This window comes from Rhopilema esculentum, chromosome 9 (assembly GCF_057945365.1).
Source record: "Rhopilema esculentum isolate cy_ngs chromosome 9, ASM5794536v1, whole genome shotgun sequence".
Taxonomy (NCBI): domain Eukaryota; kingdom Metazoa; phylum Cnidaria; class Scyphozoa; order Rhizostomeae; family Rhizostomatidae; genus Rhopilema; species Rhopilema esculentum.
The window spans coordinates 8,093,444-8,118,429 of NC_142823.1; the positions used below are offsets into that span (position 1 = coordinate 8,093,444).

General features: G+C 33.1%; 1 long non-coding RNA gene across 2 annotated transcripts in view; it reads left to right on the forward strand.

Annotated features, from left to right (window-relative positions):
- LOC135688914 (uncharacterized) overlaps positions 1-24,986 on the forward strand; it is a 266,620-nt gene that overhangs the window by 63,721 nt on the left and 177,913 nt on the right. Inside the window, exon 3 of one of the 2 annotated variants that reach the window (XR_016143999.1) lies at positions 7,629-7,678. The exons of the other annotated variant lie outside the window; for it this stretch is intronic. This is a non-coding gene — a long non-coding RNA (uncharacterized LOC135688914). Of the gene's footprint in view, positions 1-7,628; positions 7,679-24,986 lie in introns of those variants that run through there. 2 annotated transcript variants of the gene reach the window in all.

Sequence of the window (24,986 nt, forward strand, 5' to 3'; positions counted from 1 at the left end):
GGTTGTTTCGTGCCAAAAAAAGTTTTTGTATAAATTTCTCATTTTTTGAGTTTTTTTGCATATCCGGGATCCTGGATTTTTTGAAAAATGACTAACTTCTTTTTTGAGAGTTTCGGGCCTGAAATTCATCGGCAACTCCACAAATGGTGTTGCGGACTTATTTTAAAGCTTTTTAGGTTGTTTCGAGCCAAAAACAGTTTTTGTATAAATTTCTCATTTTTTGAGTTTTTTTGCATATCCGGGATCATGGATTTTTTGAAAAATGACTAACTTCTTTTCTGAGAGTTTCGGGCCTGAAATTCATCGAAAACTCCACAAATGGTGTTGCGGACTTATTTTAAAGCTTTTTAGGTTGTTTCAAGCCAAAAACAGTTTTTGTATAAATTTCTCATTTTTTGAGTTTTTTTGCATATCCGGGATCATGGATTTTTTGAAAAATGACTAACTTCTTTTTTGAGAATTTCGGGCCTGAAATTCATCGGAAACTCCACAAATGCTGTTGCGGACGTATTTTAAAGCTTTTTAGGTTGTTTCGAGCCAAAAAAAGTTTTTGTATAAATTTCTCATTTTTTGAGTTTTTTTGCATATCCGGGATCATGGATTTTTTGAAAAATGACTAACTTCTTTTCTGAGAGTTTCGGGCCTGAAATTCATCGGCAACTCCACAAATGGTGTTGCGGACTTATTTTAAAGCTTTTTAGGTTGTTTCGAGCCAAAAACAGTAATTGTATAAATTTCTCATTTTTTGAGTTTTTTTGCATATCCGGGATCATGGATTTTTTGAAAAATGACTAACTTCTTTTCTGAGAGTTTCGGGCCTGAAATTCATCGGAAACTCCACAAATGGTGTTGCGGACGTATTTTAAAGTTTTTTAGGTTGTTTCGAGCCAAAAAAAGTTTTTGTATAAATTTCTCATTTTTTGAGTTTTTTTGCATATCCGGGATCATGGATTTTTTGAAAAATGACTAACTTCTTTTCTGAGAGTTTCGGGCCTGAAATTCATCGAAAACTCCACAAATGGTGTTGCGGACGTATTTTAAAACTTTTTAGGTTGTTTCGAGCCAAAAAAAGTTGTTGTATAAATTTCTCATTTTTTGAGTTTTTTTGCATATCCGGGATCATGGATTTTTTGAAAAATGACCAATTTGTTTTCTGAGAGTTTCGGGCCTGAAATTCATCGAAAACTCCACAAATGGTGTTGCGGACGTATTTTAAAACTTTTTAGGTTGTTTCGAGCCAAAAAAGTTGTTGTATAAATTTCTCATTTTTTGAGTTTTTTTGCATATCCGGGATCATGGATTTTTTGAAAAATGACTAACTTCTTTTCTGAGAGTTTCGGGCCTGAAATTCATCGGCAACTCCACAAATGGTGTTGCGGACTTATTTTAAAGCTTTTTAGGTTGTTTCGAGCCAAAAACAGTAATTGTATAAATTTCTCATTTTTTGAGTTTTTTTGCATATCCGGGATCCTGGATTTTTTGAAAAATGACCAATTTCTTTTCTGAGAGTTTCGGGCCTGAAATTCATCGGAAACTCCACAAATGGTGTTGGGGACGTATTTTAAAGCTTTTTAGGTTGTTTCGAGCCAAAAAAAGTTTTTGTATAAATTTCTCATTTTTTGAGTTTTTTTGCATATCCGGGATCATGGATTTTTTGAAAAATGACTAACTTCTTTTCTGAGAGTTTCGGGCCTGAAATTCATCGGCAACTCCACAAATGGTGTTGCGGACTTATTTTAAAGCTTTTTAGGTTGTTTCGAGCCACAAACAGTAATTGTATAAATTTCTCATTTTTTGAGTTTTTTTGCATATCCGGGATCATGGATTTTTTGAAAAATGACTAACTTCTTTTCTGAGAGTTTCGGGCCTGAAATTCATCGGCAACTCCACAAATGGTGTTGCGGACTTATTTTAAAGCTTTTTAGGTTGTTTCGAGCCAAAAACAGTAATTGTATAAATTTCTCATTTTTTGAGTTTTTTTGCATATCCGGGATCATGGATTTTTTGAAAAATGACTAACTTCTTTTCTGAGAGTTTCGGGCCTGAAATTCATCGGAAACTCCACAAATGGTGTTGCGGACGTATTTTAAAGTTTTTTAGGTTGTTTCGTGCCAAAAAAAGTTTTTGTATAAATTTCTCATTTTTTGAGTTTTTTTGCATATCCGGGATCCTGGATTTTTTGAAAAATGACTAACTTCTTTTTTGAGAGTTTCGGTTCTGAAATTCATCGGCAACTCCACAAATGGTGTTGCGGACTTATTTTAAAGCTTTTTAGGTTGTTTCGAGCCAAAAACAGTTTTTGTATAAATTTCTCATTTTTTGAGTTTTTTTGCATATCCGGGATCATGGATTTTTTGAAAAATGACTAACTTCTTTTCTGAGAGTTTCGGGCCTGAAATTCATCGAAAACTCCACAAATGGTGTTGCGGACTTATTTTAAAGCTTTTTAGGTTGTTTCAAGCCAAAAACAGTTTTTGTATAAATTTCTCATTTTTTGAGTTTTTTTGCATATCCGGGATCATGGATTTTTTGAAAAATGACTAACTTCTTTTTTGAGAATTTCGGGCCTGAAATTCATCGGAAACTCCACAAATGCTGTTGCGGACGTATTTTAAAGCTTTTTAGGTTGTTTCGAGCCAAAAAAAGTTTTTGTATAAATTTCTCATTTTTTGAGTTTTTTTGCATATCCGGGATCATGGATTTTTTGAAAAATGACTAACTTCTTTTCTGAGAGTTTCGGGCCTGAAATTCATCGGCAACTCCACAAATGGTGTTGCGGACTTATTTTAAAGCTTTTTAGGTTGTTTCGAGCCAAAAACAGTAATTGTATAAATTTCTCATTTTTTGAGTTTTTTTGCATATCCGGGATCATGGATTTTTTGAAAAATGACTAACTTCTTTTCTGAGAGTTTCGGGCCTGAAATTCATCGGAAACTCCACAAATGGTGTTGCGGACGTATTTTAAAGTTTTTTAGGTTGTTTCGAGCCAAAAAAAGTTTTTGTATAAATTTCTCATTTTTTGAGTTTTTTTGCATATCCGGGATCATGGATTTTTTGAAAAATGACTAACTTCTTTTCTGAGAGTTTCGGGCCTGAAATTCATCGAAAACTCCACAAATGGTGTTGCGGACGTATTTTAAAACTTTTTAGGTTGTTTCGAGCCAAAAAAAGTTGTTGTATAAATTTCTCATTTTTTGAGTTTTTTTGCATATCCGGGATCATGGATTTTTTGAAAAATGACCAATTTGTTTTCTGAGAGTTTCGGGCCTGAAATTCATCGAAAACTCCACAAATGGTGTTGCGGACGTATTTTAAAACTTTTTAGGTTGTTTCGAGCCAAAAAAGTTGTTGTATAAATTTCTCATTTTTTGAGTTTTTTTGCATATCCGGGATCATGGATTTTTTGAAAAATGACTAACTTCTTTTCTGAGAGTTTCGGGCCTGAAATTCATCGGCAACTCCACAAATGGTGTTGCGGACTTATTTTAAAGCTTTTTAGGTTGTTTCGAGCCAAAAACAGTAATTGTATAAATTTCTCATTTTTTGAGTTTTTTTGCATATCCGGGATCATGGATTTTTTGAAAAATGACTAACTTCTTTTCTGAGAGTTTCGGGCCTGAAATTCATCGGAAACTCCACAAATGGTGTTGCGGACGTATTTTAAAGTTTTTTAGGTTGTTTCGAGCCAAAAAAAGTTTTTGTATAAATTTCTCATTTTTTGAGTTTTTTTGCATATCCGGGATCATGGATTTTTTGAAAAATGACTAACTTCTTTTCTGAGAGTTTCGGGCCTGAAATTCATCGAAAACTCCACAAATGGTGTTGCGGACGTATTTTAAAACTTTTTAGGTTGTTTCGAGCCAAAAAAAAGTTGTTGTATAAATTTCTCATTTTTTGAGTTTTTTTGCATATCCGGGATCATGGATTTTTTGAAAAATGACCAATTTGTTTTCTGAGAGTTTCGGGCCTGAAATTCATCGAAAACTCCACAAATGGTGTTGCGGACGTATTTTAAAACTTTTTAGGTTGTTTCGAGCCAAAAAAGTTGTTGTATAAATTTCTCATTTTTTGAGTTTTTTTGCATATCCGGTGTCATGGATTTTTTGAAAAATGACTAACTTCTTTTCTGAGAGTTTCAGGCCTGAAATTCATCGGCAACTCCACAAATGGTGTTGCGGACCTATTTTAAAGCTTTTTAGGTTGTTTCGAGCCAAAAACAGTTTTTGTATAAATTTCTAATTTTTTGAGTTTTTTTGCATATCCGGGATCATGGATTTTTTGAAAAATGACTAACTTCTTTTCTGAGAGTTTTGGGCCTGAAGTTCATCGGAAACTCCACCAATGGTGTTGCGGACGTATTTTAAAACTTTTTAGGTTGTTTCGAGCCAAAGAAAGTTTTTGTATAAATTTCTCATTTTTTGAGTTTCTTTGCATATCCGGGATCATGGATTTTTTGAAAAATGACTAACTTCTTTTCTGAGAGTTTCGGGCCTGAAATTCATCGGCAACTCCACAAATGGTGTTGCGGACGTATTTTAAAACTTTTTAGGTTGTTTCAAGCCAAAAAAGTTTTTGTATAAATTTCTCATTTTTTGAGTTTCTTTGCATATCCGGGATCATGGATTTTTTGAAAAATGACTACGTTCTTTTTTGAGAGTTACAGGCCTGAAATTCAGCGGAAACTCCACAAATGGTGTTGCGAACTTATTTTAACGCTCTTTAGGTTGTTTCGAGCCAAAATAAATTTTTTCGAAAGTTCACAATTTTTTGAGTTTTTTTGCATATCCGGGATCCTGGATTTTTTGAAAAATGACTAACTTCTTTTTTGAGAGTTTCGGGCCTGAAATTCATCGGAAACTCCACAAATGCTGTTGCGGACGTATTTTAAAGCTTTTTAGGTTGTTTCGAGCCAAAAAAAGTTTTTGTATAAATTTCTCATTTTTTGAGTTTTTTTGCATATCCGGGATCATGGATTTTTTGAAAAATGACTAACTTCTTTTCTGAGAGTTTCGGGCCTGAAATTCATCGGAAACTCCACAAATGGTGTTGCGGACGTATTTTAAAACTTTTTAGGTTGTTTCGAGCCAAAAAAAATTGTTGTATAAATTTCTCATTTTTTGAGTTTTTTTGCATATCCGGGTTCATGGATTTTTTGAAAAATGACTAACTTCTTTTCTGAGAGTTTCGGGCCTGAAATTCATCGGCAACTCCACAAATGGTGTTGCGGACCTATTTTAAAGCTTTTTAGGTTGTTTCGAGCCAAAAACAGTTTTTGTATAAATTTCTAATTTTTTGAGTTTTTTTGCATATCCGGGATCATGGATTTTTTGAAAAATGACTAACTTCTTTTCTAAGAGTTTCGGGCCTGAAATTCATCGGAAACTCCACAAATGGTGTTGCGGACCTATTTTAAAGCTTTTTAGGTTGTTTCGAGCCAAAAACAGTTTTTGTATAAATTTCTAATTTTTTGAGTTTTTTTGCATATCCGGGATCATGGATTTTTTGAAAAATGACTAACTTCTTTTCTAAGAGTTTCGGGCCTGAAATTCATCGGAAACTCCACAAATGGTGTTGCGGACGTATTTTAAAGCTTTTTAGGTTGTTTCGAGCCAAAAACAGTTTTTGTATAAATTTCTAATTTTTTGAGTTTTTTTGCATATCCGGGATCATGGATTTTTTGAAAAATGACTAACTTCTTTTCTAAGAGTTTCGGGCCTGAAATTCATCGGAAACTCCACAAATGGTGTTGCGGACGTATTTTAAAGCTTTTTAGGTTGTTTCGTGCCAAAAAAAGTTTTTGTATAAATTTCTCATTTTTTAAGTTTTTTTGCATATCCGGGATCATGGATTTTTTGAAAAATGACCAACTTCTTTTCTGAGAGTTTCGGGCCTGAAATTCATCGAAAACTCCACAAATGGTGTTGCGGACGTATTTTAAAACCTTTTAGGTTGTTTCGAGCCAAAAAAAGTTTTTGTATAAATTTCTCATTTTTTGAGTTTTTTTGCATATCCGGGATCATGGATTTTTTGAAAAATGACTAACTTCTCTTCTAAGAGATCCGGGCCTGAAATTCATCGGAAACTCCACAAATGGTGTTGCGGACGTATTTTAAAGCTTTTTAGGTTGTTTCGTGCCAAAAAAAGTTTTTGTATAAATTTATCATTTTTTGAGTTTTTTTGCATATCCGGGATCATGGATTTTTTGAAAAATGACCAACTTCTTTTCTGAGAGTTTCGGGCCTGAAATTCATCGAAAACTCCACAAATGGTGTTGCGGACGTATTTTAAAACTTTTTAGGTTGTTTCGAGCCAAAAAAAGTTGTTGTATAAATTTCTCATTTTTTGAGTTTTTTTGCATATCCGGGATCATGGATTTTTTGAAAAATGACTAACTTCTTTTCTGAGAGTTTCGGGCCTGAAATTCATTGGCAACTCCACAAATGGTGTTGCGGACTTATTTTAAAGCTTTTTAGGTTGTTTCGAGCCAAAAACAGTTTTTGTATAAATTTCTCATTTTTTGAATTTTTTTGCATATCCGGGATCATGGATTTTTTGAAAAATGACTAACTTCTTTTCTGAGAGTTTCGGGCCTGAAATTCATCGGAAACTCCACAAATGGTGTTGCGGACGTATTTTAAAGCTTTTTAGGTTGTTTCGTGCCAAAAAAAGTTTTTGTATAAATTTCTCATTTTTTAAGTTTTTTTGCATATCCGGGATCATGGATTTTTTGAAAAATGACCAACTTCTTTTCTGAGAGTTTCGGGCCTGAAATTCATCGAAAACTCCACAAATGGTGTTGCGGACGTATTTTAAAACTTTTTAGGTTGTTTCGAGCCAAAAAAAGTTTTTGTATAAATTTCTCATTTTTTGAGTTTTTTTGCATATCCGGGATCATGGATTTTTTGAAAAATGACTAACTTCTCTTCTGAGAGATCCGGGCCTGAAATTCATCGGAAACTCCACAAATGGTGTTGCGGACGTATTTTAAAGCTTTTTAGGTTGTTTCGTGCCAAAAAAAGTTTTTGTATAAATTTATCATTTTTTGAGTTTTTTTGCATATCCGGGATCATGGATTTTTTGAAAAATGACCAACTTCTTTTCTGAGAGTTTCGGGCCTGAAATTCATCGAAAACTCCACAAATGGTGTTGCGGACGTATTTTAAAACTTTTTAGGTTGTTTCGAGCCAAAAAAAGTTGTTGTATAAATTTCTCATTTTTTGAGTTTTTTTGCATATCCGGGATCATGGATTTTTTGAAAAATGACTAACTTCTTTTTTGAGAGTTACAGGCCTGAAATTCATCTGAAACTCCACAAATGGTGTTGCGGACGTATTTCAAAGCTTTTTAGGTTGTTTCGAGCCAAAAAAAGTTTTTTTATAAATTTCTCATTTTTGGAGTTTTCTTGGATATCTGGGATCATGGATTTTTTGAGAAATGACCAGTTTCTTTTTTGAGAGTTTAGGGCCTGAAATTCATCGGCAACTCCACAAATGGTGTTGCGGACGTATTTTAAAGCTTTTTAGGTTGTTTCGAGCCAAAAAAAGTTTTTGTATAAATTTCTCATTTTTTGAGTTTTTTTGCATATCCGGGATCATGGATTTTTTGAAAAATGACTAACTTCTTTATAGAAAGTTTTGGGCATGAAATTCATCGGAAACAGTATAGATGGTGTTGCGTAAGTATTTTAAAACTTTTTAGGTTGTTTCGAGCCAAAAAAAGTTTTTTTATAAATTTCTCATTTTTGGAGTTTTCTTGGATATCTGGGATCATGGATTTTTTGAGAAATGACTACTTTCTTTTTTGAGAGTTTAGGGCCTGAAATTCATCGGCAACTCCACAAATGGTGTTGCGGACGTATTTTAAAGCTTTTTAGGTTGTTTCGAGCCAAAAAAAGTTTTTGTATAAATTTCTCATTTTTTGAGTTTTTTTGCATATCCGGGATCATGGATTTTTTGAAAAATGACTAACTTCTTTTCTGAGAGTTTCGGGCCTGAAATTCATCGGCAACTCCACAAATGGTGTTGCGGACTTATTTTAAAGGTTTTTAGGTTGTTTCGAGCCAAAAACAGTTTTTGTATAAACTTCTCATTTTTTGAGTTTTTTTGCATATCCGGGATCATGGATTTTTTGAAAAATGACCAACTTCTTTTCTGAGAGTTTCGGGCCTGAAATTCATCGAAAACTCCACAAATGGTGTTGCGGACGTATTTTAAAACTTTTTAGGTTGTTTCGAGCCAAAAAAAGTTTTTGTATAAATTTCTCATTTTTTGAGTTTTTTTGCATATCCGGGATCATGGATTTTTTGAAAAATGACTAACTTCTCTTCTGAGAGATCCGGGCCTGAAATTCATCGGAAACTCCACAAATGGTGTTGCGGACGTATTTTAAAGCTTTTTAGGTTGTTTCGTGCCAAAAAAAGTTTTTGTATAAATTTATCATTTTTTGAGTTTTTTTGCATATCCGGGATCATGGATTTTTTGAAAAATGACCAACTTCTTTTCTGAGAGTTTCGGGCCTGAAATTCATCGAAAACTCCACAAATGGTGTTGCGGACAAATTTTAAAACTTTTTAGGTTGTTTCGAGCCAAAACAAGTTGTTGTATAAATTTCTCATTTTTTGAGTTTTTTTGCATATCCGGGATCATGGATTTTTTGAAAAATGACTAACTTCTTTTCTGAGAGTTTCGGGCCTGAAATTCATTGGCAACTCCACAAATGGTGTTGCGGACTTATTTTAAAGCTTTTTAGGTTGTTTCGAGCCAAAAACAGTTTTTGTATAAATTTCTCATTTTTTGAATTTTTTTGCATATCCGGGATCATGGATTTTTTGAAAAATGACTAACTTCTTTTCTGAGAGTTTCGGGCCTGAAATTCATCGGAAACTCCACAAATGGTGTTGCGGACGTATTTTAAAGCTTTTTAGGTTGTTTCGTGCCAAAAAAAGTTTTTGTATAAATTTCTCATTTTTTAAGTTTTTTTGCATATCCGGGATCATGGATTTTTTGAAAAATGACCAACTTCTTTTCTGAGAGTTTCGGGCCTGAAATTCATCGAAAACTCCACAAATGGTGTTGCGGACGTATTTTAAAACTTTTTAGGTTGTTTCGAGCCAAAAAAAGTTTTTGTATAAATTTCTCATTTTTTGAATTTTTTTGCATATCCGGGATCATGGATTTTTTGAAAAATGACTAACTTCTCTTCTGAGAGATCCGGGCCTGAAATTCATCGGAAACTCCACAAATGGTGTTGCGGACGTATTTTAAAGCTTTTTAGGTTGTTTCGTGCCAAAAAAAGTTTTTGTATAAATTTATCATTTTTTGAGTTTTTTTGCATATCCGGGATCATGGATTTTTTGAAAAATGACCAATTCTTTTCTGAGAGTTTCGGGCCTGAAATTCATCGAAAACTCCACAAATGGTGTTGCGGACGTATTTTAAAACTTTTTAGGTTGTTTCGAGCCAAAAAAAGTTGTTGTATAAATTTCTTATTTTTTGAGTTTTTTTGCATATCCGGGATCATGGATTTTTTGAAAAATGACTAACTTCTTTTTTGAGAGTTACAGGCCTGAAATTCATCTGAAACTCCACAAATGGTGTTGCGGACGTATTTCAAAGCTTTTTAGGTTGTTTCGAGCCAAAAAAAGTTTTTTTATAAATTTCTCATTTTTGGAGTTTTCTTGGATATCTGGGATCATGGATTTTTTGAGAAATGACCACTTTCTTTTTTGAGAGTTTAGGGCCTGAAATTCATCGGCAACTCCACAAATGGTGTTGCGGACGTATTTTAAAGCTTTTTAGGTTGTTTCGAGCCAAAAAAAGTTTTTGTATAAATTTCTCATTTTTTGAGTTTTTTTGCATATCCGGGATCATGGATTTTTTGAAAAATGACTAACTTCTTTATAGAAAGTTTTGGGCATGAAATTCATCGGAAACAGTATAGATGGTGTTGCGTAAGTATTTTAAAACTTTTTAGGTTGTTTCGAGCCAAAAAAAGTTTTTTTATAAATTTCTCATTTTTGGAGTTTTCTTGGATATCTGGGATCATGGATTTTTTGAGAAATGACTACTTTCTTTTTTGAGAGTTTAGGGCCTGAAATTCATCGGCAACTCCACAAATGGTGTTGCGGACGTATTTTAAAGCTTTTTAGGTTGTTTCGAGCCAAAAAAAGTTTTTGTATAAATTTCTCATTTTTTGAGTTTTTTTGCATATCCGGGATCATGGATTTTTTGAAAAATGACTAACTTCTTTTCTGAGAGTTTCGGGCCTGAAATTCATCGGCAACTCCACAAATGGTGTTGCGGACTTATTTTAAAGGTTTTTAGGTTGTTTCGAGCCAAAAACAGTTTTTGTATAAACTTCTCATTTTTTGAGTTTTTTTGCATATCCGGGATCATGGATTTTTTGAAAAATGACTAACTTCTTTTCTGAGAGTTTCGGGCCTGAAATTCATCGGAAACTCCACAAATGGTGTTGCGGACGTATTTTAAAGCTTTTTAGGTTGTTTCGTGCCAAAAAAAGTTTTTGTATTAATTTCTCATTTTTTAAGTTTTTTTGCATATCCGGGATCATGGATTTTTTGAAAAATGACCAACTTCTTTTCTGAGAGTTTCGGGCCTGAAATTCATCGAAAACTCCACAAATGGTGTTGCGGACGTATTTTAAAACTTTTTAGGTTGTTTCGAGCCAAAAAAAGTTTTTGTATAAATTTCTCATTTTTAGAGTTTTTTTGCATATCCGGGATCATGGATTTTTTGAAAAATGACTAACTTCTCTTCTGAGAGATCCGGGCCTGAAATTCATCGGAAACTCCACAAATGGTGTTGCGGACGTATTTTAAAGCTTTTTAGGTTGTTTCGTGCCAAAAAAAGTTTTTGTATAAATTTATCATTTTTTGAGTTTTTTTGCATATCCGGGATCATGGATTTTTTGAAAAATGACCAACTTCTTTTCTGAGAGTTTCGGGCCTGAAATTCATCGAAAACTCCACAAATGGTGTTGCGGACGTATTTTAAAACTTTTTAGGTTGTTTCGAGCCAAAAAAAGTTGTTGTATAAATTTCTCATTTTTTGAGTTTTTTTGCATATCCGGGATCATGGATTTTTTGAAAAATGACTAACTTCTTTTTTGAGAGTTACAGGCCTGAAATTCATCTGAAACTCCACAAATGGTGTTGCGGACGTATTTCAAAGCTTTTTAGGTTGTTTCGAGCCAAAAAAAGTTTTTTTATAAATTTCTCATTTTTGGAGTTTTCTTGGATATCTGGGATCATGGATTTTTTGAGAAATGACCACTTTCTTTTTTGAGAGTTTAGGGCCTGAAATTCATCGGCAACTCCACAAATGGTGTTGCGGACGTATTTTAAAGCTTTTTAGGTTGTTTCGAGCCAAAAAAAGTTTTTGTATAAATTTCTCATTTTTTGAGTTTTTTTGCATATCCGGGATCATGGATTTTTTGAAAAATGACTAACTTCTTTATAGAAAGTTTTGGGCATGAAATTCATCGGAAACAGTATAGATGGTGTTGCGTAAGTATTTTAAAACTTTTTAGGTTGTTTCGAGCCAAAAAAAGTTTTTTTATAAATTTCTCATTTTTGGAGTTTTCTTGGATATCTGGGATCATGGATTTTTTGAGAAAGGACTACTTTCTTTTTTGAGAGTTTAGGGCCTGAAATTCATCGGCAACTCCACAAATGGTGTTGCGGACGTATTTTAAAGCTTTTTAGGTTGTTTCAAGCCAAAAAAAGTTTTTGTATAAATTTCTCATTTTTTGAGTTTTTTTGCATATCCGGGATCATGGATTTTTTTAAAAATGACTAACTTCTTTTTTGAGAGTTTCGGGCCTGAAATTCATCGGAAACTCCACAAACGGTGTTGCGGACCTATTTTAAAGCTTTTTAGGTTGTTTCGAGCCAAAAAAAGTTTTTGTATAAATTTCTCATTTTTTGAGTTTTTTTGCATATCCGGGATCATGGATTTTTTGAAAAATGACTAACTTCTTTTCTGAGAGTTTCGGGCCTGAAATTCATTGGCAACTCCACAAATGGTGTTGCGGAATAATTTTAAAGCTTTTTAGGTTGTTTCGAGCCAAAAACAGTTTTTGTATAAATTTCTCATTTTTTGAATTTTTTTGCATATCCGGGATCATGGATTTTTTGAAAAATGACTAACTTCTTTTCTGAGAGTTTCGGGCCTGAAATTCATCGGAAACTCCACAAATGGTGTTGCGGACGTATTTTAAAGCTTTTTAGGTTGTTTCGTGCCAAAAAAAGTTTTTTTATAAATTTATCATTTTTTGAGTTTTTTTGCATATCCGGGATCATGGATTTTTTGAAAAATGACCAACTTCTTTTCTGAGAGTTTCGGGCCTGAAATTCATCGAAAACTCCACAAATGGTGTTGCGGACGTATTTTAAAACTTTTTAGGTTGTTTCGAGCCAAAAAAAGTTGTTGTATAAATTTCTCATATTTTTGAGTTTTTTTGCATATCCGGGATCATGGATTTTTTGAAAAATGACTAACTTCTTTTTTGAGAGTTACAGGCCTGAAATTCATCTGAAACTCCACAAATGGTGTTGCGGACGTATTTCAAAGCTTTTTAGGTTGTTTCGAGCCAAAAAAAGTTTTTTTATAAACTTCTCATTTTTGGAGTTTTCTTGGATATCTGGGATCATGGATTTTTTGAGAAATGACTACTTTCTTTTTTGAGAGTTTAGGGCCTGAAATTCATCGGCAACTCCACAAATGGTGTTGCGGACGTATTTCAAAGCTTTTTAGGTTGTTTCGAGCCAAAAAAAGTTTTTTTATAAATTTCTCATTTTTGGAGTTTTCTTGGATATCTGGGATCATGGATTTTTTGAGAAATGACCACTTTCTTTTTTGAGAGTTTAGGGCCTGAAATTCATCGGCAACTCCACAAATGGTGTTGCGGACGTATTTTAAAGCTTTTTAGGTTGTTTCGAGCCAAAAAAAGTTTTTGTATAAATTTCTCATTTTTTGAGTTTTTTTGCATATCCGGGATCATGGATTTTTTGAAAAATGACTAACTTCTTTTTAGAAAGTTTTGGGCATGAAATTCATCGGAAACAGTATAGATGGTGTTGCGTAAGTATTTTAAAACTTTTTAGGTTGTTTCGAGCCAAAAAAAGTTTTTTTATAAATTTCTCATTTTTGGAGTTTTCTTGGATATCTGGGATCATGGATTTTTTGAGAAATGACTACTTTCTTTTTTGAGAGTTTAGGGCCTGAAATTCATCGGCAACTCCACAAATGGTGTTGCGGACGTATTTTAAAGCTTTTTAGGTTGTTTCGAGCCAAAATAAGTTTTTGTATAAATTTCTCATTTTTTGAGTTTTTTTGCATATCCGGGATCATGGATTTTTTTAAAAATGACTAACTTCTTTTTTGAGAGTTTCGGGCCTGAAATTCATCGGAAACTCCACAAACGGTGTTGCGGACCTATTTTAAAGCTTTTTAGGTTGTTTCGAGCCAAAAAAAGTTTTTGTATAAATTTCTCATTTTTTGAGTTTTTTTGCATATCCGGGATCATGGATTTTTTGAAAAATGACTAACTTCTTTTCTGAGAGTTTCGGGCCTGAAATTCATTGGCAACTCCACAAATGGTGTTGCGGACTTATTTTAAAGCTTTTTAGGTTGTTTCGTGCCCAAAAAAGTTTTTGTATAAATTTCTCATTTTTTAAGTTTTTTTGCATATCCGGGATCATGGATTTTTTGAAAAATGACCAACTTCTTTTCTGAGAGTTTCGGGCCTGAAATTCATCGAAAACTCCACAAATGGTGTTGCGGACGTATTTTTAAACTTTTTAGGTTGTTTCGAGCCAAAAAAAGTTTTTGTATAAATTTCTCATTTTTTGAGTTTTTTTGCATATCCGGGATCATGGATTTTTTGAAAAATGACTAACTTCTCTTCTGAGAGTTTCGGGCCTGAAATTCATCGGAAACTCCACAAATGGTGTTGCGGACGTATTTTAAAGCTTTTTAGGTTTTTTCGAGCCAAAAAAAGTTTTTGTATAAATTTATCATTTTTTGAGTTTTTTTGCATATCCGGGATCATGGATTTTTTGAAAAATGACCAACTTCTTTACTGAGAGTTTCGGGCCTGAAATTCATCGAAAACTCCACAAATGGTGTTGCGGACGTATTTTAAAACTTTTTAGGTTGTTTCGAGCCAAAAAAAGTTTTTGTATAAATTTATCATTTTTTGAGTTTTTTTGCATATCCGGGATCATGGATTTTTTGAAAAATGACTAACTTCTCTTCTGAGAGTTTCGGGCCTGAAATTCATTGGAAACTCCACAAATGGTGTTGCGGACGTATTTTAAAACTTTTTAGGTTGTTTCGAGCCAAAAAAAGTTGTTGTATAAATTTCTCATATTTTTGAGTTTTTTTGCATATCCGGGATCATGGATTTTTTGAAAAATGACTAACTTCTTTTTTGAGAGTTACAGGCCTGAAATTCATCTGAAACTCCACAAATGGTGTTGAGGACGTATTTCAAAGCTTTTTAGGTTGTTTCGAGCCAAAAAAAGTTTTTTTATAAATTTCTCATTTTTGGAGTTTTCTTGGATATCTGGGATCATGGATTTTTTGAGAAATGACCACTTTCTTTTTTGAGAGTTTAGGGCCTGAAATTCATCGGCAACTCCACAAATGTTGTTGCGGACGTATTTTAAAGCTTTTTAGGTTGTTTCGAGCCAAAAAAAGTTTTTGTATAAATTTCTCATTTTTTGAGTTTTTTTGCATATCCAGGATCATGGATTTTTTGAAAAATGACTAACTTCTTTTTAGAAAGTTTTGGGCATGAAATTCATCGGAAACAGTATAGATGGTGTTGCGTAAGTATTTTAAAACTTTTTAGGTTGTTTCGAGCCAAAAAAAGTTTTTGTATAAATTTCCCATTTTTTGAGTTTTTTTGCATATCCCGAATCATGGATTTTTTTAAAAATGACTAACTTCTTTTTTGAGAGTTACAGGCCTGAAATTCATCTGAAACTCCACAAATGGTGTTGCGGACGTATTTTAAAGCTTTTTAGGTTGTTTCGTGCCAAAAAAAGTTTTTGTATAAATTTCTCATTTTTTAAGTTTTTTTGCATATCCGGGATCATGGATTTTTTGAAAAATGACCAACTTCTTTTCTGAGAGTTTCGGGCCTGAAATTCATCGAAAACTCCACAAATGGTGTTGCGGACGTATTTTAAAACTTTTTAGGTTGTTTCGAGCCAAAAAAAGTTTTTGTATAAATTTCTCATTTTTTGAGTTTTTTTGCATATCCGGGATCATGGATTTTTTGAAAAATGACTAACTTCTCTTCTGAGAGTTTCGGGCCTGAAATTCATCGGAAACTCCACAAATGGTGTTGCGGACGTATTTTAAAGCTCTTTAGGTTGTTTCGAGCCAAAAAAAGTTTTTGTATAAATTTATCATTTTTTGAGTTTTTTTGCATATCCGGGATCATGGATTTTTTGAAAAATGACCAACTTCTTTTCTGAGAGTTTCGGGCCTGAAATTCATCGAAAACTCCACAAATGGTGTTGCGGACGTATTTTAAAACTTTTTAGGTTGTTTCGAGCCAAAAAAAATTGTTGTATAAATTTCTCATTTTTTGAGTTTTTTTGCATATCCGGGATCATGGATTTTTTGAAAAATGACTAACTTCTTTTTTGAGAGTTACAGGCCTGAAATTCATCGGAAACTCCACAAATGGTGTTGCGGACGTATTTTAAAGCTTTTTAGGTTGTTTCGAGCCACAAAAAGTTTTTGTATAAATTTCTCATTTTTTGAGTTTTTTTGCATATCCGGGATCATGGATTTTTTGAAAAATGACTAACTTCTTTTCTGAGAGTTTCGGGCCTGAAATTCATCGGAAACTCCACAAATGGTGTTGCCGACGTATTTTAAAGCTTTTTAAGTTGTTTCGTGTGAAAAAAAGTTTTTGTATAAATTTCTCATTTTTGGAGTTTTCTTGGATATCTGGGATCATGGATTTTTTGAGAAATGACCACTTTCTTTTTTGAGAGTTTAGGGCCTGAAATTCATCGGCATCTCCAGAAATGGTGTTGCAGACGTATTTTAAAGCTTTTTAGGTTGTTTCGAGCCAAAAAAAGTTTTTATATAAATTTCTCATTTTTTGAGCTTTTTTGCATATCCGGGATCATGGATTTTTTGAAAAATGACTAACTTCTTTTTAGAAAGTTTTGGGCATGAAATTCATCGGAAACAGTATAGATGGTGTTGCGTAAGTATTTTAAAGCTTTTTAGGTTGTTTCGAGCCAAAAAAAGTTTTTTTATAAATTTCTCATTTTTGGAGTTTTCTTGGATATCTGGGATCATGGATTTTTTGAGAAATGACTACTTTCTTTTTTGAGAGTTTAGGGCCTGAAATTCCTCGGTAACTCCACAAATGGTGTTGCGGACGTATTTTAAAGCTTTTTAGGTTGTTTCGAGCCAAAAAAAGTTTTTGTATAAATTTCTCATTTTTTGAGTTTTTTTGCATATCCGGGATCATGGATTTTTTGAAAAATGACTAACTTCTTTTTAGAAACTTTTGGGCATGAAATTCATCGGAAACAGTATAGATGGTGTTGCGTAAGTATTTTAAAGCTTTTTAGGTTGTTTCGAGCCAAAAAAAGTTTTTTTATAAATGTCTCATTTTTGGAGTTTTCTTGGATATCTGGGATCATGGATTTTTTGAGAAATGACTATTTTCTTTTTTGAGAGTTTAGGGCCTGAAATTCATCGGCAACTCCACAAATGGTGTTGCGGACGTATTTTAAAGCTTTTTAGGTTGTTTCTAGCCAAAAAAAGTTTTTGTATAAATTTCTCATTTTTTGAGTTTTTTTGCATATCCGGGATCATGGATTTTTTGAAAAATGACTAACTTCTTTTTAGAAAGTTTCGGGCATGAAATTCATCGGAAACTCTATAGATAGTGTTGCGTAAGTATTTTAAAGCTTTTAAGGTTGTTTCGAGCCAAAAAAAGTTTTTGTATAAATTTCTCATTTTTTGAGTTTTTTTGCATATCCGGGATCATGGATTTTTTGAAAAATGACTAACTTCTCTTCTGAGAGTTTCGAGCCTGAAATTCATCGGAAACTCCACAAATGGTGTTGCGGACGTATTTTAAAGCTTTTTAGGTTGTTTCGAGCCAAAAAAAGTTTTTGTATAAATTTATCATTTTTTGAGTTTTTTTGCATATCCGGGATCATGGATTTTTTGAAAAATGACCAACTTCTTTTCTGAGAGTTTCGGGCCTGAAATTCATCGAAAACTCCACAAATGGTGTTGCGGACGTATTTTAAAACTTTTTAGGTTGTTTCGAGCCAAAAAAAGTTGTTGTATAAATTTCTCATTTTTTGAGTTTTTTTGCATATCCGGGATCATGGATTTTTTGAAAAATGACTAATTTCTTTTTTGAGAGTTACAGGCCTGAAATTCATCTGAAACTCCACAAATGGTGTTGCGGACGTATTTTAAAGCTTTTTAGGTTGTTTCGAGCCAAAAAAAGTTTTTGTATAAATTTCTCATTTTTTGAGTTTTTTTGCATATCCGGGATCATGGATTTTTTGAAAAATGACTAACTTCTTTTCTGAGAGTTTCGGGCCTGAAATTCATCGGCAACTCCACAAATGGTGTTGCGGACTTTTTTAAAGCTTTTTAGGTTGTTTTGAGCCAAAAAAAGTTTTTGTATAAATTTCTCATTTTTTGAGTTTTTTTGTATATCCGGGATCATGGATTTTTTGAAAAATGACTAACTTCTTTTCTGAGAGTTTCGGGCCTGAAATTCATCGGCAACTCCACAAATGGTGTTGCGGACGTATTTTAAAGCTTTTTAGGTTGTTTCGAGCCAAAAAAAGTTTTTGTATAAATTTCCCATTTTTTGAGTTTTTTTGCATATCCCGGATCAGGGATTTTTTTAAAAATGACTAACTTCTTTTTTGAGAGTTACAGGCCTGAAATTCATCTGAAACTCCACAAATGGTGTTGCGGACGTATTTTAAAGCTTTTTAGGTTGTTTCGTGCCAAAAAAAGTTTTTGTATAAATTTCTCATTTTTTAAGTTTTTTTGCATATCCGGGATCATGGATTTTTTGAAAAATGACCAACTTCTTTTCTGAGAGTTTCGGGCCTGAAATTCATCGAAAACTCCACAAATGGTGTTGCGGACGTATTTTAAAACTTTTTAGGTTGTTTCGAGCCAAAAAAAGTTTTTTTATAAATTTCTCATTTTTGGAGTTTTCTTGGATATCTGGGATCATGGATTTTTTGAGAAATGACTACTTTCTTTTTTGAGAGTTTAGGGCCTGAAATTCATCGGCAACTCCACAAATGGTGTTGCGGACGTATTTTAAAGCTTTTTAGGTTGTTTCGAGCCAAAATAAGTTTTTGTATAAATTTCTCATTTTTTGAGTTTTTTTGCATATCCGGGATCATGGATTTTTTGAAAAATGACTAACTTCTCTTCTGAGAGTTTCGGGCCTGAAATTCATCGGAAACTCCACAAATGGTGTTGCGGACGTAATTTAAAGCTTTTTAGGTTGTTTCGAGCCAAAAAAAGTTTTTGTATAAATTTATCATTTTTTGAGTTTTTTTGCATATCCGGGATCATGGATTTTTTGAAAAATGACCAACTTCTTTTTTGAGAGTTACAGGCCTGAAATTCATCTGAAACTCCACAAATGGTGTTGCGGACGTATTTTAAAGCTTTTTAGGTTGTTTCGAGCCAAAAAAAGTTTTTGTATAAATTTCTCATTTTTTGAGTTTTTTTGCATATCCGGGATCATGGATTTTTTGAAAAATGACTAACTTCTTTTCTGAGAGTTTCGGGCCTGAAATTCATCGGCAACTCCACAAATAGTGTTGCGGACTTTTTTAAAGCTTTTTAGGTTGTTTTGAGCCAAAAAAAGTTTTTGTATAAATTTCTCATTTTTTGAGTTTTTTTGTATATCCGGGATCATGGATTTTTTGAAAAATGACTAACTTCTTTTCTGAGAGTTTCGGGCCTGAAATTCATCGGCAACTCCACAAATGGTGTTGCGGACGTATTTTAAAGCTTTTTAGGTTGTTTCGAGCCAAAAAAAGTTTTTGTATAAATTTCCCATTTTTTGAGTTTTTTTGCATATCCCGGATCATGGATTTTTTTAAAAATGACTAACTTCTTTTTTGAGAGTTACAGGCCTGAAATTCATCTGAAACTCCACAAATGGTGTTGCGGACGTATTTTAAAGCTTTTTAGGTTGTTTCGTGCCAAAAAAAGTTTTTGTATAAATTTCTCATTTTTTAAGTTTTTTTGCATATCCGGGATCATGGATTTTTTGAAAAATGACCAACTTCTTTTCTGAGAGTTTCGGGCCTGAAATTCATCGAAAACTCCACAAATGGTGTTGCGGACGTATTTTAAAACTTTTTAGGTTGTTTTGAGCCAAAAAAAGTTTTTGTATAAATTTCTCATTTTTTGAGTTTTTTTGTATATCCGGGATCATGGATTTTTTGAAAAATGACTAACTTCTTTTCTGAGAGTTTCGGGCCTGAAATTCATCGGCAACTCCACAAATGGTGTTGCGGACGTATTTTAAAGCTTTTTAGGTTGTTTCGAGCCAAAAAAAGTTTTTGTATAAATTTCCCATTTTTTGAGTTTTTTTGCATATCCCGGATCATGGATTTTTTTAAAAATGACTAACTTCTTTTTTGAGAGTTACAGGCCGGAAATTCATCTGAAACTCCACAAATGGTGTTGCGGACGTATTTTAAAGCTTTTTAGGTTGTTTCGTGCCAAAAAAAGTTTTTGTATAAATTTCTCATTTTTTAAGTTTTTTTGCATATCCGGGATCATGGATTTTTTGAAAAATGACCAACTTCTTTTCTGAGAGTTTCGGGCCTGAAATTCATTGAAAACTCCACAAATGGTGTTGCGGACGTATTTTAAAACTTTTTAGGTTGTTTCGAGCCAAAAAAAGTTTTTTTATAAATTTCTCATTTTTGGAGTTTTCTTGGATATCTGGGATCATGGATTTTTTGAGAAATGACTACTTTCTTTTTTGAGAGTTTAGGGCCTGAAATTCATCGGCAACTCCACAAATGGTGTTGCGGACGTATTTTAAAGCTTTTTAGGTTGTTTCGAGCCAAAATAAGTTTTTGTATAAATTTCTCATTTTTTGAGTTTTTTTGCATATCCGGGATCATGGATTTTTTTAAAAATGACTAACTTCTCTTTTGAGAGTTTCGGGCCTGAAATTCATCGGAAACTCCACAAACGGTGTTGCAGACCTATTTTAAAGCTTTTTAGGTTGTTTCGAGCCAAAAAAAGTTTTTGTATAAATTTCTCATTTTTTGAGTTTTTTTGCATATCCGGGATCATGGATTTTTTGAAAAATGACTAACTTCTTTTCTGAGAGTTTCGGGCCTGAAATTCATTGGCAACTCCACAAATGGTGTTGCGGACTTATTTTAAAGCTTTTTAGGTTGTTTCGTGCCCAAAAAAGTTTTTGTATAAATTTCTCATTTTTTAAGTTTTTTTGCATATCCGGGATCATGGATTTTTTGAAAAATGACCAACTTCTTTTCTGAGAGTTTCGGGCCTGAAATTCATCGAAAACTCCACAAATGGTGTTGCGGACGTATTTTAAAACTTTTTAGGTTGTTTCGAGCCAAAAAAAGTTGTTGTATAAATTTCTCATTTTTTGAGTTTTTTTGCATATCCGGGATCATGGATTTTTTGAAAAATGACTAATTTCTTTTTTGAGAGTTACAGGCCTGAAATTCATCTGAAACTCCACAAATGGTGTTGCGGACGTATTTTAAAGCTTTTTAGGTTGTTTCGAGCCAAAAAAAGTTTTTGTATAAATTTCTCATTTTTTGAGTTTTTTTGCATATCCGGGATCATGGATTTTTTGAAAAATGACTAACTTCTTTTCTGAGAGTTTCGGGCCTGAAATTCATCGGCAACTCCACAAATGGTGTTGCGGACTTTTTTAAAGCTTTTTAGGTTGTTTTGAGCCAAAAAAGTTTTTGTATAAATTTCTCATTTTTTGAGTTTTTTTGTATATCCGGGATCATGGATTTTTTGAAAAATGACTAACTTCTTTTCTGAGAGTTTCGGGCCTGAAATTCATCGGAAACTCCACAAATGGCGTTGCGGACGTATTTTAAAGCTTTTTAGGTTGTTTCGAGCCAAAAAAAGTTTTTGTATAAATTTCCCATTTTTTGAGTTTTTTTGCATATCCCGGATCATGGATTTTTTGAAATATGACTAACTTCTTTTTTGAGAGTTTCGGGCCTGAAATTCATCGGAAACTCCACAAACGGTGTTGCGGACGTATTTTAAAGCTTTTTAGGTTGTTTCGAGCCAAAAAAAGTTTTTGTATAAATTTCTCATTTTTTGAGTTTTTTTGCATATCCAGGATCATGGATTTTTTGAAAAATGACTAACTTCTTTTCTGAGAGTTTCGGGCCTGAAATTCATCGGCAACTCCACAAATGGTGTTGCGGACTTATTTTAAAGCTTTTTAGGTTGTTTCGAGCCAAAAACAGTTTTTGTATAAATTTCTCATTTTTTGAGTTTTTTTGCATATCCGGGATCATGGATTTTTTGAAAAATGACTAACTTCTCTTCTGAGAGTTTCGGGCCTGAAATTCATCGGAAACTCCACAAATGGTGTTGCGGACGTATTTTAAAGATTTTTAGGTTGTTTCGTGCCAAAAAATATTTTTTGTATAAATTTCTCATTTTTTGAGTTTTTTTGCATATCCGGGATCATGGATTTTTTGAAAAATGACCAACTTCTTTTCTGAGAGTTTCGGGCCTGAAATTCATCGGAAACTCCACAAATGGTGTTGCGGACGTATTTTAAAGCTTTTTAGGTTGTTTCGAGCCAAAAAAAGTTTTTTTATAAATTTCTCATTTTTGGAGTTTTCTTGGATATCTGGGATCATGGATTTTTTGAGAAATGACCACTTTCTTTTTTGAGAGTTTAGGGCCTGAAATTCATCGGCAACTCCACAAATGGTGTTGCGGACGTATTTTAAAGCTTTTTAGGTTGTTTCGAGCCAAAAAAAGTTTTTGTATAAATTTCTCATTTTTTGAGTTTTTTTGCATATCCGGGATCATGGATTTTTTGAAAAATGACTAACTTCTTTTTAGAAAGTTTTGGGCATGAAATTCATCGGAAACAGTATAGATGGTGTTGCGTAAGTATTTTAAAACTTTTTAGGTTGTTTCGAGCCAAAAAAAGTTTTTTTATAAATTTCTCATTTTTGGAGTTTTCTTGGATATCTGGGATCATGGATTTTTTGAGAAATGACTACTTTCTTTTTTGAGAGTTTAGGGCCTGAAATTCATCGGCAACTCCACAAATGGTGTTGCGGACGTATTTTAAAGCTTTTTAGGTTGTTTCGAGCCAAAATAAGTTTTTGTATAAATTTCTCATTTTTTGAGTTTTTTTGCATATCCGGGATCATGGATTTTTTTAAAAATGACTAACTTCTTTTTTGAGAGTTTCGGGCCTGAAATTCATCGGAAACTCCACAAACGGTGTTGCGGACCTATTTTAAAGCTTTTTAGGTTGTTTCGAGCCAAAAAAAGTTTTTTTATAAATTTCTCATTTTTGGAGTTTTCTTGGATATCTGGGATCATGGATTTTTTGAGAAATGACCACTTTCTTTTTTGAGAGTTTAGGGCCTGAAATTCATCGGCAACTCCACAAATGGTGTTGCGGACGTATTTTAAAGCTTTTTAGGTTGTTTCGAGCCAAAAAAAGTTTTTGTATAAATTTCTCATTTTTTGAGTTTTTTTGCATATCCGGGATCATGGATTTTTTGAAAAATGACTAACTTCTTTTTAGAAAGTTTTGGGCATGAAATTCATCGGAAACAGTATAGATGGTGTTGCGTAAGTATTTTAAAACTTTTTAGGTTGTTTCGGGCCAAAAAAAGTTTTTTTATAAATTTCTCATTTTTGGAGTTTTCTTGGATATCTGGGATCATGGATTTTTTGAGAAATGACTACTTTCTTTTTTGAGAGTTTAGGGCCTGAAATTCATCGGCAACTCCACAAATGGTGTTGTGGACGTATTTTAAAGCTTTTTAGGTTGTTTCGAGCCAAAATAAGTTTTTGTATAAATTTCTCATTTTTTGAGTTTTTTTGCATATCCGGGATCATGGATTTTTTTAAAAATGACTAACTTCTTTTTTGAGAGTTTCGGGCCTGAAATTCATCGGAAACTCCACAAACGGTGTTGCGGACCTATTTTAAAGCTTTTTAGGTTGTTTCGAGCCAAAAAAAGTTTTTGTATAAATTTCTCATTTTTTGAGTTTTTTTGCATATCCGGGATCATGGATTTTTTGAAAAATGACTAACTTCTTTTCTGAGAGTTTCGGGCCTGAAATTCATTGGCAACTCCACAAATGGTGTTGCGGACTTATTTTAAAGCTTTTTAGGTTGTTTCGTGCCCAAAAAAGTTTTTGTATAAATTTCTCATTTTTTAAGTTTTTTTGCATATCCGGGATCATGGATTTTTTGAAAAATGACCAACTTCTTTTCTGAGAGTTTCGGGCCTGAAATTCATCGAAAACTCCACAAATGGTGTTGCGGACGTATTTTAAAACTTTTTAGGTTGTTTCGAGCCAAAAAAAGTTTTTGTATAAATTTCTCATTTTTTGAGTTTTTTTGCATATCCGGGATCATGGATTTTTTGAAAAATGACTAACTTCTCTTCTGAGAGTTTCGGGCCTGAAATTCATCGGAAACTCCACAAATGGTGTTGCGGACGTATTTTAAAGCTTTTTAGGTTGTTTCGAGCCAAAAAAAGTTTTTGTATAAATTTCTCATTTTTTGAGTTTTTTTGCATATCCGGGATCATGGATTTTTTGAAAAATGACTAACTTCTTTTTTGAGAGTTACAGGCCTGAAATTCATCGGAAACTCCACAAATGGTGTTGCGGACGTATTTTAAAGCTTTTTAGGTTGTTTCGAGCCACAAAAAGTTTTTGTATAAATTTCTCATTTTTTGAGTTTTTTTGCATATCCGGGATCATGGATTTTTTGAAAAATGACTAACTTCTCTTCTGAGAGTTTCGGGCCTGAAATTCATCGGAAACTCCACAAATGGTGTTGCGGACTTATTTTAAAGCTTTTTAGGTTGTTTCGTGCCAAAAAAAGTTTTTGTATAAATTTATCATTTTTTGAGTTTTTTTGCATATCCGGGATCATGGATTTTTTGAAAAATGACCAACTTCTTTTCTGAGAGTTTCGGGCCTGAAATTCATCGAAAACTCCACAAATGGTGTTGCGGACGTATTTTAAAACTTTTTAGGTTGTTTCGAGCCAAAAAAAGTTGTTGTATAAATTTCTCATATTTTTGAGTTTTTTTGCATATCCGGGATCATGGATTTTTTGAAAAATGACTAACTTCTTTTTTGAGAGTTACAGGCCTGAAATTCATCTGAAACTCCACAAATGGTGTTGCGGACGTATTTCAAAGCTTTTTAGGTTGTTTCGAGCCAAAAAAAGTTTTTTTATAAATTTCTCATTTTTGGAGTTTTCTTGGATATCTGGGATCATGGATTTTTTGAGAAATGACCACTTTCTTTTTTGAGAGTTTAGGGCCTGAAATTCATCGGCAACTCCACAAATGGTGTTGCGGACGTATTTTAAAGCTTTTTAGGTTGTTTCGAGCCAAAAAAAGTTTTTGTATAAATTTCTCATTTTTTGAGTTTTTTTGCATATCCGGGATCATGGATTTTTTGAAAAATGACTAACTTCTTTTTAGAAAGTTTTGGGCATGAAATTCATCGGAAACAGTATAGATGGTGTTGCGTAAGTATTTTAAAACTTTTTAGGTTGTTTTGAGCCAAAAAAAGTTTTTGTATAAATTTCCCATTTTTTGAGTTTTTTTGCATATCCCGAATCATGGATTTTTTTAAAAATGACTAACTTCTTTTTTGAGAGTTACAGGCCTGAAATTCATCTGAAACTCCA